This window comes from Gymnogyps californianus, chromosome 5 (genome assembly GCF_018139145.2).
Source record: "Gymnogyps californianus isolate 813 chromosome 5, ASM1813914v2, whole genome shotgun sequence".
Taxonomy (NCBI): domain Eukaryota; kingdom Metazoa; phylum Chordata; class Aves; order Accipitriformes; family Cathartidae; genus Gymnogyps; species Gymnogyps californianus.
Window position 1 is genome coordinate 21,600,599 of NC_059475.1, and position 13,093 is coordinate 21,613,691.

Genomic DNA, 13,093 nt, shown 5'->3' on the forward strand with positions numbered 1-13,093 from the left:
GGACAAAGACAATGGTTTTGGAACATTAAAAAAAAATACACAGTTTGGGGGTTTTTTGTGTTTTTTTTTTTTACATAGAAGCATTCACTTAAGTTGCCTTTTACCCAAGATTTTCCAAAACCAGTCATGCAGTCATGCTCGGGATTCAACATCCCGACTACCCCGGCATGCACCGAACAGAAACATCCTCCCTGCGTAGCGCACATCTAACCGCCGATCGCTCTAACTTGCATTTGTTTTTATTTGCTCCGGAGCGTGCGCTGCTCCGTCTCTTCTCTCCCCGATTTCCACCCCAGAACGTGGGGAGTTCGCGGGCCAGCTCCAGCTCCGCGGGGAGGCCTCTCCGGAGCGTGCCCCCTCCCCCAGGCGCTCCTCGGCGCCCCTCCCCTCTCCGGGCCTGCTCACGTGACCACTCCCGAGAAGTGGGTGAAAGGTCGCGCCGCCGCAGCGCCGCGCAGGCCAACAACAGCCAGGCCTGCAGCGGGGCAGCCCCGCCCCGGGCTACCAGCACCCCCAACTCTCCAAGCTTTTCTACGCGGGCAGTGAAGGCACTGCCAACGCCAAACAAAAGTTTCCAAAGAGAAGGACCGCAAGCAATGAAGGAAGCAAGGTATATCTCAAAGCGAGGAGAAAAAAAGGGGTGTACTTAGCTTGTGCAACTTAACAGTTTCTATTCTGGCTCTCAGTGCTAAAAAGCCTCAGTTCTTTGATGTTACAGTTTTCTTTAACCAAGAATAATGTTTTCTTCTTGGAAGAAGCTCTTGAATCAAGGCTGTAACACCCCAAAATTTTAAAGAGCCCTGAGATCAACTTATGTTTCAAACCAAGTCACAGCTATGACAGAGCCTGATACCTACGTAATCATGTAAAGTTACATTTCCTAAACTAAGAGAGATCCACATCGTACTTACCTACAATATCACCTGTGCTATTATAAACTGGTAATTATTATTTTATATCAGTATATCGATATGCTCACAACAGGAAAAGAACCTGCTAATTACCACTGAAGACTACATTCCGTTCACAATGGTCAGAAAACACATCTGTAGATCTGGAAATTGAAGAGGTCAGACACTCGGGAAAGCATAATTGTTTAAGGAAAGGAGAATGAAGGCATTAGATCTTCCCCATTCTCAGTGCTATACTCCCACAAACATGATAAGGAAGCAAGTAGTTTTCTCTACAGTAATCTCCTGTGGACTGCATTGTTTCAATATGATTGTCCTCTAATAAGTGCTGATAAATTGCCAGATAAGAGGAAGAAAGATATTTATCTTGATCATACTTTGCACTTTTCTTTTTCCAAAAAAGGTGCTTCCTGTTCCAGTTCCATCAATACCAGTATAGATCTGTTATAACCGGGTTATAACTGAAGTCATATTTCAGGTTGGTTTTTCTATTTAAACCAGAAAACATAGCGCAAAATATGAAAGTTGTGCTAAAAAGCAGCAAGAAAATGGAGTTCCGAGATGCTTCAAAAAATCTTAATCTACCTTTTGCAAAAAGTCTAATTAGTATTCTCATCCAGTAAACCTGCCATGCCACAAATAAAATACACACAGACAGAAAATGTTGTATCTCAAAAGCAGTTTGCAGTGACTGCGGTTTTTATAGGTTTCACACCCTGCAATCACATGAGCATATGAACTAGTCTTTCTCTCCCTCTCTCACAAACACACAATTAAGTATTTAGTTTACACACACTTGAAAGCCCACCGCTGTTACCAAGCCGCATGCACGCTTCTACAGAGCTGAAACTCGTCCTGGTAATGGGTCAAAGCAGCTCCACTAACCCGTGAAAGCTGCGGGTCACCAATTTCATCTTCGTTTATGCGGCATAGATTGAGTGAATCTCCCCGTGTAACTCTGTAACGCCGCTCCCTCTGCCTCCATCTCCTCCTCCCCTCTGCTCCTTTATCTGCGGCAGTAACGCACTAACCCTCATGCCAGGGGAAAACGCGAGCAGGATGCCAAGGACACCTTGCCTTTCCAGGGCGATACCGCGCCCGCCCAGGTGTATGCTCCCGCGCCCGCCGGCACCGCTAGGGAGCAGCCTCGCTCCCACCACCCTCTCTGCGTTTTCACCCTTTCCTCCAGCAAGGATAAGGCCCGCTTAGGAAACAGCACCCGGCGCACTCGCATATTTACCACAGAACTTTGTGCTCGCCCTAGTGAAAATAATAATTAGGCTAAAAACAGACCAAGCGAGCCCGTCCGCCTGACCCCAGTCTCGTCCTCCCTCAGCCCCAACGCGGACGGCGGTGCGCTGCACGCGCGTCCCGGCGGGGGGGGAGGAAGAGTGGAGCGGCAGCCCGCAGTGAATCAGCCGGACCCAGAGGAACACGGCCCGTCGCTGCCCCCTACCCCGTCCCCCTGGGACCGCCGGAGCCGAGCCGCGCCGATCCAGGACCTGCGCCCCACATCTGCCCGTGTCCCGCTGCCGGCGACCGGGCCCCCCTCCCACTCACCTGCTGAGAGAATGGCGGTTACCGGCGCTTAGGCGGGGCAGGCCGAGCCAGCCTGAAACGAGCAGCGGCACGACCAAGAAACAACTCAGACGGCGACCGCTCCCTCACACACCCTGCGAAAGCCAGGCTTGCTGCCCACTCCCCCATTGGCTGTCGGCGGCAGGGGGGCGGGTCCCGGACGGGGCAGGAGAGGCGGTGCAGGGCGCGGCCCGTGTGGGCGGAGCGGAGGCGGGAAGGGAGGTGGGCGGGTACCGATAAGTGGGGGAGGGGTGGGTTGGGCTGTGTGATTGGTGGGGAGCTCGGGGCAGGGCCAAAGGGAGGCCCTGCGGGACCTGAGGGGGAAGACGGGGCGGGGGCATGAGATTGCGGCGGGCTGCTTCCTGGAGTCATCGCGAAAGGCACTCTCCGTGGTCTCACAGCTGTCCCGGGGAAGGAATGTCCAGGGATTGCGAGGAGGGGCCCTGGGGGTGTAAATGTGTGGGGGAAAAGGTGCACCCTGGGGAAGCACTGCGTGTGGGGGACCTGTTTGGTGGTGCTGTGAAGGGACTGCCAAAGAAAATTGAGATCTACAAACAGCTTTCGGTCCTAGCCCCCTCTGTGTGGGAGCCCTAGGCAATGGCTCTCCTTTAAGTTCCTGGGCTCTAGCAAGGTTGAGGGTTAGGTGTTAGAGCAAGTGCAGAACGGTGCTGTTGGTGGGGCTGTGAAGGGCTTGCTAAGGTGTCCTGGTTTCGGCTGGGACAGAGTTAACTCTCTTCTTAGTAGCTGGCGCAGTGCTGTGTTTTGGATTTAGTGTGAGAGCAATATTGATAACACTCTGATGTTTTAGTTGTTGCTAAGTAGCGCTTATCTTAAGCCAAGGACTTTTCAGTTTCCCATGCTCTGCCAGCAAGCAGGTGTGCAAGAAGCTGGGAGGGAGCATAGCTGGGGCAGCTGACCCGAACTAGCCAAAGGGGTATTCCATACCATGGAACATCATGCCCAGTATATAAACAGGGGGGAGTTGGCCGGGAGGGGTGGATCGCGGCTCTGGCATCGGTCAGCGGGTGGTGAGCAATTGCATTGTGCAGCACCATTTTTTTTTCTTTTTTTTCCCCCCTTTCCTTTTTTTGTTATATTCCTTTTCATTACTATTATTATTATATTTCATTATTATTATTGTTAGTATTATATTTTGCTTTAGTTCTTAAATGGTTCCTATCTCAACCCATGAGTTTTACCTTCTTTCCCGATTCTCCTCCCCATCCCACTGGGACCAGGGGGGCAGTGAGGGAGCAGCTGCATGGTGCTTAGCTGCTGGCTGGGGTCAAACCATGACACAAGGGAAGGTGAGGGCCACGGACAGCTCTCCCTCCTGGTTCCTTCTGCGTGGGAACCCTCGTTGGAGGTATTCTCTTTTGGAGCTGGGCTGTGGCTAGAGTGAGGCTCTAGTTGAGGGAGATCCTCAGGAGGCAGCTAAAGTGCAGAGAGCCAGTGTTGGTGGGGCTGTGTAGGGGCTGTCAAGGGAAGGTGTGGGCCAGCAACAGCTTTCAGTTCTGGCCCCTTCTGTGTGGGAGCCGTTAGCTGGAGGTTTGGGGTGCAGCCATGGAGCCAAGATGGCCTCCCTGGGAAGGACCAGCCAGCCCACTCTGCTCCAGCAAATACTGGGATTTGAAGGAAATAAGTACACTCAATACATCTTGGCAAAAGTAAATGCATTCTTTAAAAAATGCAAAATCATGAAAGTAATTCAAATGAAAGCACATGTGTCAGTCTCAGGATAGAATAGCACTCAATTTGAAATGAGTACTTTTAAAATGTGTAATGGGCTGGTCACTTTCAAGAGCTCAGAGCTTGAATATCTGATGCTTTGTTTGATATCAGTGTGATAACAGCAGGAAGACTGCTCTGTCCCAAAAGGAGGTCATGGCTTGTCAGACTGCAGTGGTGTCAGTATGAAATCTCTTCTTTGAACTCGTACAAGTTGGGATTCATATGTTTTTCCCTGTGGGCAGACCCACCCAGCCACACACTCCGGCCTGCTGCAGTTTCCAGGATGTGGCTGAAGGCTCTAAAGCACACAAACATATGACCAAATCCAGAAGCATGGATACTACAGACTAAGCCTCTCCCTTACCCTTAAGATCATGCAATGTCAATGAAAAAAAAAAAAACAAACCCCACTTCTGATCAGAATTTTCCCTTCTAGTGTTCTGTGCCCAATGATGCAATTTTAAGATGTTATTCTTTCAGAAGGAAACATAAAACCTAGAAGAAAGCAAGGGAAGGAAGAGAAAAAGGGATCTAGATCTATTAATATTAGCAGGGGGAGAAAGAAAACAAAAGAATAAATCATTACAAACCCAGCTATGCCCCCAGATTCAGCAGCATTCATAACTACATATTTTTAGCCATAGCAGATAGGAATGTAATTTGGACAGTTAGCAGAAGATAATTAATACCTTAAAAAGAAAAAATAATCTGTATGTTTTTCATTATGCACAAAGGCAACCTAAAATGTCTTGTTAGGTCTTTTTTTTATCTTCTAGGTGCCTTTTACCTTTGAAATATTAAAAAAATAAACCAAATCTGCTTTCATTCCTTCTACCAGGAGTTTCATACCTATCTTAGTCCCCAGTCAACATTTTCATCTACGCATGAAATCAAGAGGGAATCTGTCAGCTGGGAACAGATGTTGGTGTTAATTATTTTGTTCTCCAAATAATTGTGCGAGCTGTCATGAATTAGGGAGCACCAAGACAGAGTGTTTACTTTAACATGACTCTAAGCCCCCTGCAGCTAACCTTAGTAAAGACATGAAAAATACTGGATTACGTAAGGCTGCAATGATTGCAACTTAGCCAAACCTGACTTGGCTCTGTTTAGCTGGCAAATGTAAACCTTACAGTAATCCTGTGAGTAGTTTCCAGTGGTCCTGACACCTAGGTCAGGCTCTATTACCCATTAACCCACAATGAGCAAGTTAGATACTTCTGTAAGACTGTCCTAATCAGAAGATTGTGTGTCTTTTATTGTGGCAACATGCACTGCTGAAGTGCTCTATCTCCTCTGCTAACCATGTTTCTTCAGCTAAGGGCATAAGGTGATTCTGCCTCTCATGGCTGCAACTGGAGTCATCTGCAGGCCTGCAGCGTGGCCTGTGCTGCTGTAGCAACCTTTTACTGTTCAGCAAAGGTTAAATCAATTTTTCCCCTATAATTGACATATTTTTAATTTCTAAAAAGTTATGAGGATCATCAGCACAGACCACATGTGCTTGGTGCTGTAAGACCTCCCTAGTAATTAATTCTGATCCTTGTAGTCCAAAGAAATCAAGATAATCAATGACAGGTCATATTTATCTGCGCCTCGGCAGACTGAAATAATTTCAGCTTACCACGATGGATATGTAGCTCTTGAATTAAATACATTTGGTTATCTTACCCCAGCCCTTCAAGACTTCCTGGCTGCCGTACATGCAACATGGCTTCTTTGTAGCAGCTTTTCTTATCCAGTATACCTATCTTTCATTATTTTTACTTTTGTCTATTTTTTAACAGATTTTAATGGTGGCAAAGCACTATGCCTTAAACCTGGATCCGGCCTGGAAACCTGGCTATCTCCAGTGTAACTTTGTGTTGTTCTATTTTGGTGTATTTTTTTTAATTCATTCAGTTTCTCAAGTTGCTTAAGTCAAGCAGTTTTAATATAGACGAGCAATTCTCTTTGTTGTCTTGAAACAGAATTATTCTGCTTATTGGAATTGAATTATTCAAGACCTTCAGAGCACAAAATTATTGGGTGCAGTCTCAGTTGCTTGAGCAGATATTTTCCCAGTTTGCTTGCTAGTCAAAACACCACTGCAGTTTCATTTTAAAGAGGACCAAGACCATTTGTTTTTTTTCCTTCATGTTATCTCCCGTGATATCTGAAAATGAAGGTTTCCACTTCATAGTTAGGATGTAAGCACAGGTAAGTCAGTGTCCCACAGCAACTTGCCACTGATAGCTTGAGTGGCAAAACAAATCGGTAGGAAGTGAACTGAAGAATGGCTCCAAAATGTAACTTTTTGTAGGCAGGTAAGTGTATGCATGTTTGTATGCCAGGGAGCTGAGGGTGAGAGCAAAGCAGGCAGGGCAGGGCCCTCCCTGCCAAGGGCACCTTCCCATGGCACCTGAGCAAGGTGAGCAGGACAGGTCCTGTGACAGCAAACAGAGTCAGCCAGATCATTAGACACGTCTTCAGTAATGAGGCAAGTCCAAGGTTGTCAAGCTGGAAAACTGAGTCGGGATTACGGTCTAGATCAACAGGGAGCATGGCCAGGTGCAAGGCAGCTGCAGGAGGGTGTCCGATCCCACTTGGCGGGTTTAGGGAAAGGTAGTTTGATATGCTCCAGGCGATGTGTGTGAGAAACAACAAAGTTCTCAGCAGGTTTAATCAAAGCAGCTTTACTTCCAAACTTTAAAACTTTTGGACCGAATAAGGCACTTGGCAAAACTCTGACTGGATTTCTTGGTTAGGCTTACAATATGTTTTGAGAAGAGGAAGGAGAGAGAGAAAAGGGGGGGTGGGGGGGAGAGATCACCGGTCTGGGTTCCAGCGTTGGTCCAGCCAATGGGGGGGTTCTCTGGTCTGTGGGCGTCTTCTTTTCCTATTAGTTCCCCCCTTTTTTGGCACTTGCCTTCTCCTTATATTCTTATCCTTTAATGTGGACTGCCTCTTATTTTAATTAGCCTCGCTTGCTATGTAAATTTGCACGCATGCTTCTTGCAGGCGGGGGGGGGCAAGTCTTTTTGGTCTCAAATTGAGTCGGTGGTCGTGATCTCCCCCTGCCACATTTACCTTTCCCCTAGTTACTGCTGGCTTCGCCGCTTCTTGGGCAATTACTGCTGGCCTCACAGCTTCTTGGGCAATTCATCCAGCCTTTGACAGGCTACTCCCTCTTATCAGTCTTTAGCTCCTCTTCAAGGATCATAAATTGCAAGTGTTTGATACATTCTTCGGACAGGCTCAGGGGATCTAACATCCTCTCCTGCACCCTTATCAAGTTTTGTCTCCTGCTGTTATCCTTCGGAACAACCAGCTCTTTGTTCCAGGGGGTTACAAATTTGTTTTTTCAGTTGGTCTCCTACAGAGGGCACCAAAGACGAGACCCTCAGCTTAAAAGCCGCTCCCAGACAAAGCGGGGAGCCCCACTGGGGCCTTGCAGCGCAGCTTCCCCCAACAGCTCATTTCAAAGCCAGACACCTGCACCCTGTGTCTAAGCAGGCCCAGAGGTCTGGCAGCCAAAAGCCCAGGAGGGGTGGAGGGAGGATATCCTCAGGGCCCTGACAGTGTACACACATACACGTGTGCAGACTCACAAAATGGCCACATTTACCTTTCTGTGAGATGATACAGGAAAAGTGAAGGTCCTTACAAAATGCAACGTCCAAAAGGGTATAGGATTTTTTATCAAGAACAAAATGTTGCAAAACTGTGTAGTGCACATTACTGACCAGTGAAAATCACTGCGTGATTTCACATACCACGAATAATGCGCATGCCTTGCCACATCCTCCTTTTCTTATATGTTCCAGACCACTGCTGTCTCCCAAGCCCTTATTGCTATGAGGCATCCCAGCCACTGTTGTTATACTGAGTAACACCACGCTCTGCCAGCACAACAATGTCACATACTTTGATCTGGCTTGATCTTTGTCCATTCTTAAATACTTTCTCATGAAGATACAGTAGCAATTCAACAAAAATTTAAACAGAACAGAGTGAGTTTCCATGTCTTCCCGTGCTTTTTTTAACCAGATAAAATGGATACTACTAACCTTACTTGACTGAGCTGTCAACAGGGTTATCAGCCTATCCTGTGGCAGTCAGACCTAGCAGAGAACATATGGTGTATTCTGTGATTCCAACAGCAGAAAGCTGTTTTGGGAAAATAAATATGCCCCTCTTCTAAAAAATATCATTTTTAGAACTGATTATTCACTTTTAGTGTGTTAATTTTTCTTGAGTGGGACAAGCATTTTGTTTTTAAATTCATTGATTAAGGAATTGCAAAATGATCACCCAGAACATGTCACAGGTTTTGCTTAGAGTTTATAAATCAAAATAAAACAAGCGTACCTTTCCAGTGCTCTGTCAAACTAGCCAGACTTTACAGTCTCCTTGGAAAGTGAACACTTGTAGATGCCATTTAACCAGTAAGTAATACGTTACTGCTTTAGAAAGGACACAATGACAAATTTTCAGGTGTTGAAAGCCCACCTAACTTCCCCAGATCTGATCCAAGGATTCTCCATGGCTAGGGTTATGCTCCCAGTGTCTGGTATTACTATTTTGTACGCCTGAGGTAGTCTTACCTGTTGTAACATTACCTCTGAATACATGACTGGGGGACCAAGTGAACACAAACGCTAATCAACGTCCATTGAGAAGTGGATAAGTATAGGTCTAATACGCTGCTGACCAAAATGTCCATAAACTTAGCAGGTACGTAAGTTTTTCAGGAAAGGTTAAATTTAAAATCAAGTAACCACGGGTAGACCCCATTGAGATTTTCTAAAAGTGCCTGAGCATCTTTGGCAGAACAGTCCAAAAGAAATTAACTGACATCTGCATACTCAAAACACCACGTTCCAAGCAATTCACTGTCTCTCCAAGTTATTTTTAATACATATTGACCAGTAAGAGCAAAATGAATAGTGCTGCCGTGGCATACAGATGAGATAGCCCTTCTGGGCAAGCTCGTAGGGGATCCTCCACTCAGAAAGATAGGTCAAGAGGCTATTTGGTAGGAACATCCACAGCAAGTGACAGATCTGCCCCACACACAGATTTTTAGATCTCCTGGTTTTCATTTCTCCCCTTCTGATGTTTCACTTCTTTTCTTTTACTCTGCGTATTTACGACTCCTGGCTTTGTCCTTCACAGTCACATTGGGTGAGGAATATGGATCTCCTGATACCATCCCACATGTGGTAAGATGGATGACATCCCAGGTATGAAGGACATTACTTACAAGCCTCACAGCATGTGCCTAAGGTTATGTTAACAGTAGCAAAACAGAGCCTGGCCAAGCTTTGAAAGGAAAGTATGTAGTTGGAAGGTTTCCTAAGGTAAGGGAACAAGTCAAAAATACAATACTAAAGGTCACTGTATATTAGAAAAAGCCACTGCGGATGTTGCAACCTAATAGTGGTTGTGTTTGTCACACTTCCTAAACTCTGCAAAACTTTGAGAAAGAAAATTCTCTGGCCTGAAAATACACACCATCATTTCTAACAAAGAATAGAGGTTTATTTAGAGATTATTTGGAAGGTTATTTAGAGGTTTGTTTGTTTAGATTGAAGGATCTGGCAGATACTTTTGGGAAGACAGTGTTATGTCCAGTTGTAAGATATTTAAAATAATCCACTGTCAATAGAAAATCTGTCACTCAGACTAACAGTTGCTCACAAATTGATAGCATCGTTTTCCTTAACAGTTTCAAATGCGAGGCATAACTAAAGGGGTTTGTACTGCAGATTTTTTTTCTCATTGGGCAACAGATACTGTATGTACTATTTCCTACTGCAGTCTACTGGATAGAAGCAGAACTGTTTGTTTGCTACCCACATAGGTCTGCAAGGACAATGATATTAACTGTTTGTGACTATTTGTTTGATTTCTAGTATACCAATTATGTGCCTTACAGTTAATTCTCAGACTGTGTCCAGAGATTGAAGGAGATTGAACTGCTATTTAGAGACCAAGCCTAAAACAAAGGAAGTGAGTTCAATTCCTTGCTACCCTACTTCAGGGACGAAGCATATCAGCTGAGTTCCTCAATGGTGTTCATAGTTCAAGATAAGCAGAGTACATGGGAAGGCCATGCAAAAACCGATCTGTGCAGGTGGGGAGTAAGGAGGAGAAATTTCCCTTTATTTCACATGGTTTTGCCATTTTAGAGAGAATGAAAAATACACAGGATAAGACTACATGCCTCCAGCTGAGTGGATTAAAAGATTCTCCTTCCACTTTCTTCATAGCTTTTGAACAAATAAAATAAAACCCCAAAGCATTGCAACACTCACTAGGACTGCTCTCAGTTACGTAGCATTGCTGTGTCAGTGTAGTCTCTTCCCTTCAAATGCCAGCAGTTCATCCATAGGTGACTGAAGCACATCCACACTTCATTATGGCATTTTCCTTAATAATTGTCATGCTCACTCAGATATGCCTTCTTTAGTGATGAGTACAACTGTGTGAGGACATATTCTTCCATTCTGCCTAGCGCTTTGTGATTTTCTTACTCTATATTTCAGAATACCTCCCAGAAAATACAGGAATTTGGATCAGACCAACCCTGCCCCCATCAAGCTTCTCTTGGCAGCTAATATCAGTGCCAGAGCTATTTCCAAACTAAGCCAGATAAAGTATCCAGTACTGAACACCATAGTCACAGCAATCAAACTAAGATCCACAGTGCTACTTTTTACAAAGACTGTCCCCCAACCACTGTTTCAGGAAAGAAAAGGATATTCTAACTACACAAAGTCCTGAAAGGGGGCTCATTTTCATTATAATGTTCATGCCGAAGTAAAAACTATCTCTTATCACACCAGTAGACTTGCATAAACAGGCTGCAATATGACCTCAATGCCACAGACTTTGTTTCGGATGTATAATGCCTAACCAAGAGATTTTAAGGCCCTGTAGATTTGCAACATATGCAAGTCTCATCTTCAGTCAAAGCTGAGTGCACACATACGATTAAAATCTGCCTTTGTACCTTTTCTGTTGAATTTCCTTATCTTTCTATATCTGCAGCCATAATAAAATATAATTTATTTGCAATGTGTTCCTTTTAACTTCTATAGTACCACCAACTCAAGTGAAGTGGAGTGCTGAGTGGATAAGAAGAGGGAAAAATCCTCCCGAAATTGGAGCAGGACACGAGAAAGCAAGTGCGAGGCAGCTTGGGCATGGACAATGTTTATACTGGAAGAAAAGCGGTTTAAAAATCTCCCTGCATAGTTATACTGCACATCCAGGTTACTGATGCAGCTCCTCACCTGCAGCAGTGGTGTACAGGCTGCTGCTGGGGGCAGGTCCAGTGGGGCATGATGCTCTGTGTGTTGTCCTTGCCACAACTGTTGGGCCTCAGCACCCTCCGCACCCTCAGCACCTGATCATCTTCCTCGTCAGATACTCTGGTATGCTTGTGTGCTTGTTGCGGCAGCAAATATCACAGCTCTTTTGTGGATTCATGGTGCTAACCCTTGCATAAAGATATTTTAGTACCTCACTCAGCCTATATGAATTCTGTTGCAGGATTCTGGCATTCACTTTTCTCCCTTTCAGCTCCTGTTGTGCCCTGTTGCCTTTGCTGGCCCTGATGACACTTTGAATCTTCTTGCATCCTTACTGGGAAGAGTGGAAACATGCATTTAAAAGGCAAGCAAACATTGCCATAACCTCTCAAGCAGTCTCTAGGAACATTGCGGGGGTGAGGGGCGCAGCACAGCTGTCAAAGCAGTGCCAGATACTCACTAATAGTACCCAAAATGGGCAGTACGCACAGTTATGCTGAGATTTCATAACTGCCTAAGACAGCTATGAAGCAGTGGGAACATTCTGATACCTGCCCTGGTTCTCCAAGAGTGAAGCAGCACAGTGTGATGAACTAGTTATCAGACTGTCCAATAATGTGCTTTAAATACCGTCTTACAACAGATGGATCCCAACTATAATGCTCAGAGCTGTAGCTGTGAAACCATGATCTTGGTTAATGCTCAGAAATGTTTAAATTAGAAACCCACATCTTCCATTCATCTGCCATGGAGTCTCTGACATCAAGCAAGATCTTTTTTTTTGTCTTTTTTCCCCCAACAGAAACTGACACCAACACCAACAAAGTCAATGGCTAATTTTTACCACTAAGGCCTTACCAGAGAGGAAAATTGTTTAAAGGCTGGAAAATTACCAGGTTCAAAAGTTAGTTTGGGGGTTGTTTTATTCTATAGTCTTCTGTTCTCTGTTTGTATTTATTCTCCTCCATGCACGAGGAAGCCCCTTCCAGAGCAAACAATTTGTCACGTTGGTCTTTCTTCCTCACTTAATTGGCAAAATGTATTGCCTTTATATTTTTATAATTTAATATTTCCTGAGCACATTGATGTATCTACATATATAAAAGCAAAGTGAATCTGGAAAAAGTGGTTTACACTTGGTGCAGGAGGCAGTGAAGTTTGTGGTACTCTTCACCTAAATATAAGCAGGTGAACGACTGGCTCTGTGGGTAAATAGCTAAGAAAAGCACCATAATATTTTTCAGTTTCTGGCAAAATTGAAGTATTTAGTCATGTTTAACGACCTTATGTTTATCAAACCATCCTAATGAGTAATAAAAATTGTTACAGAAAGCAAAATGTTTGACTAACCTATTTACCAACATTAACTTCAGCTCCTATCAAGATGGGCAGCAGAAAGAAAACCAAGCAGTGCACAAGTACTTTTGTGCTGTTTGGCTGACTCTTGGAAGTGACGTAAGCATCCAGTGGACTTTGTCCATATTTGAGACTGAATAGTTCAATTCAGTGTAATTCTGCTCAGTTTTGTGGTTGTACAGCAAGCACAAATTCTACCCACATGTATCTAAATCACAC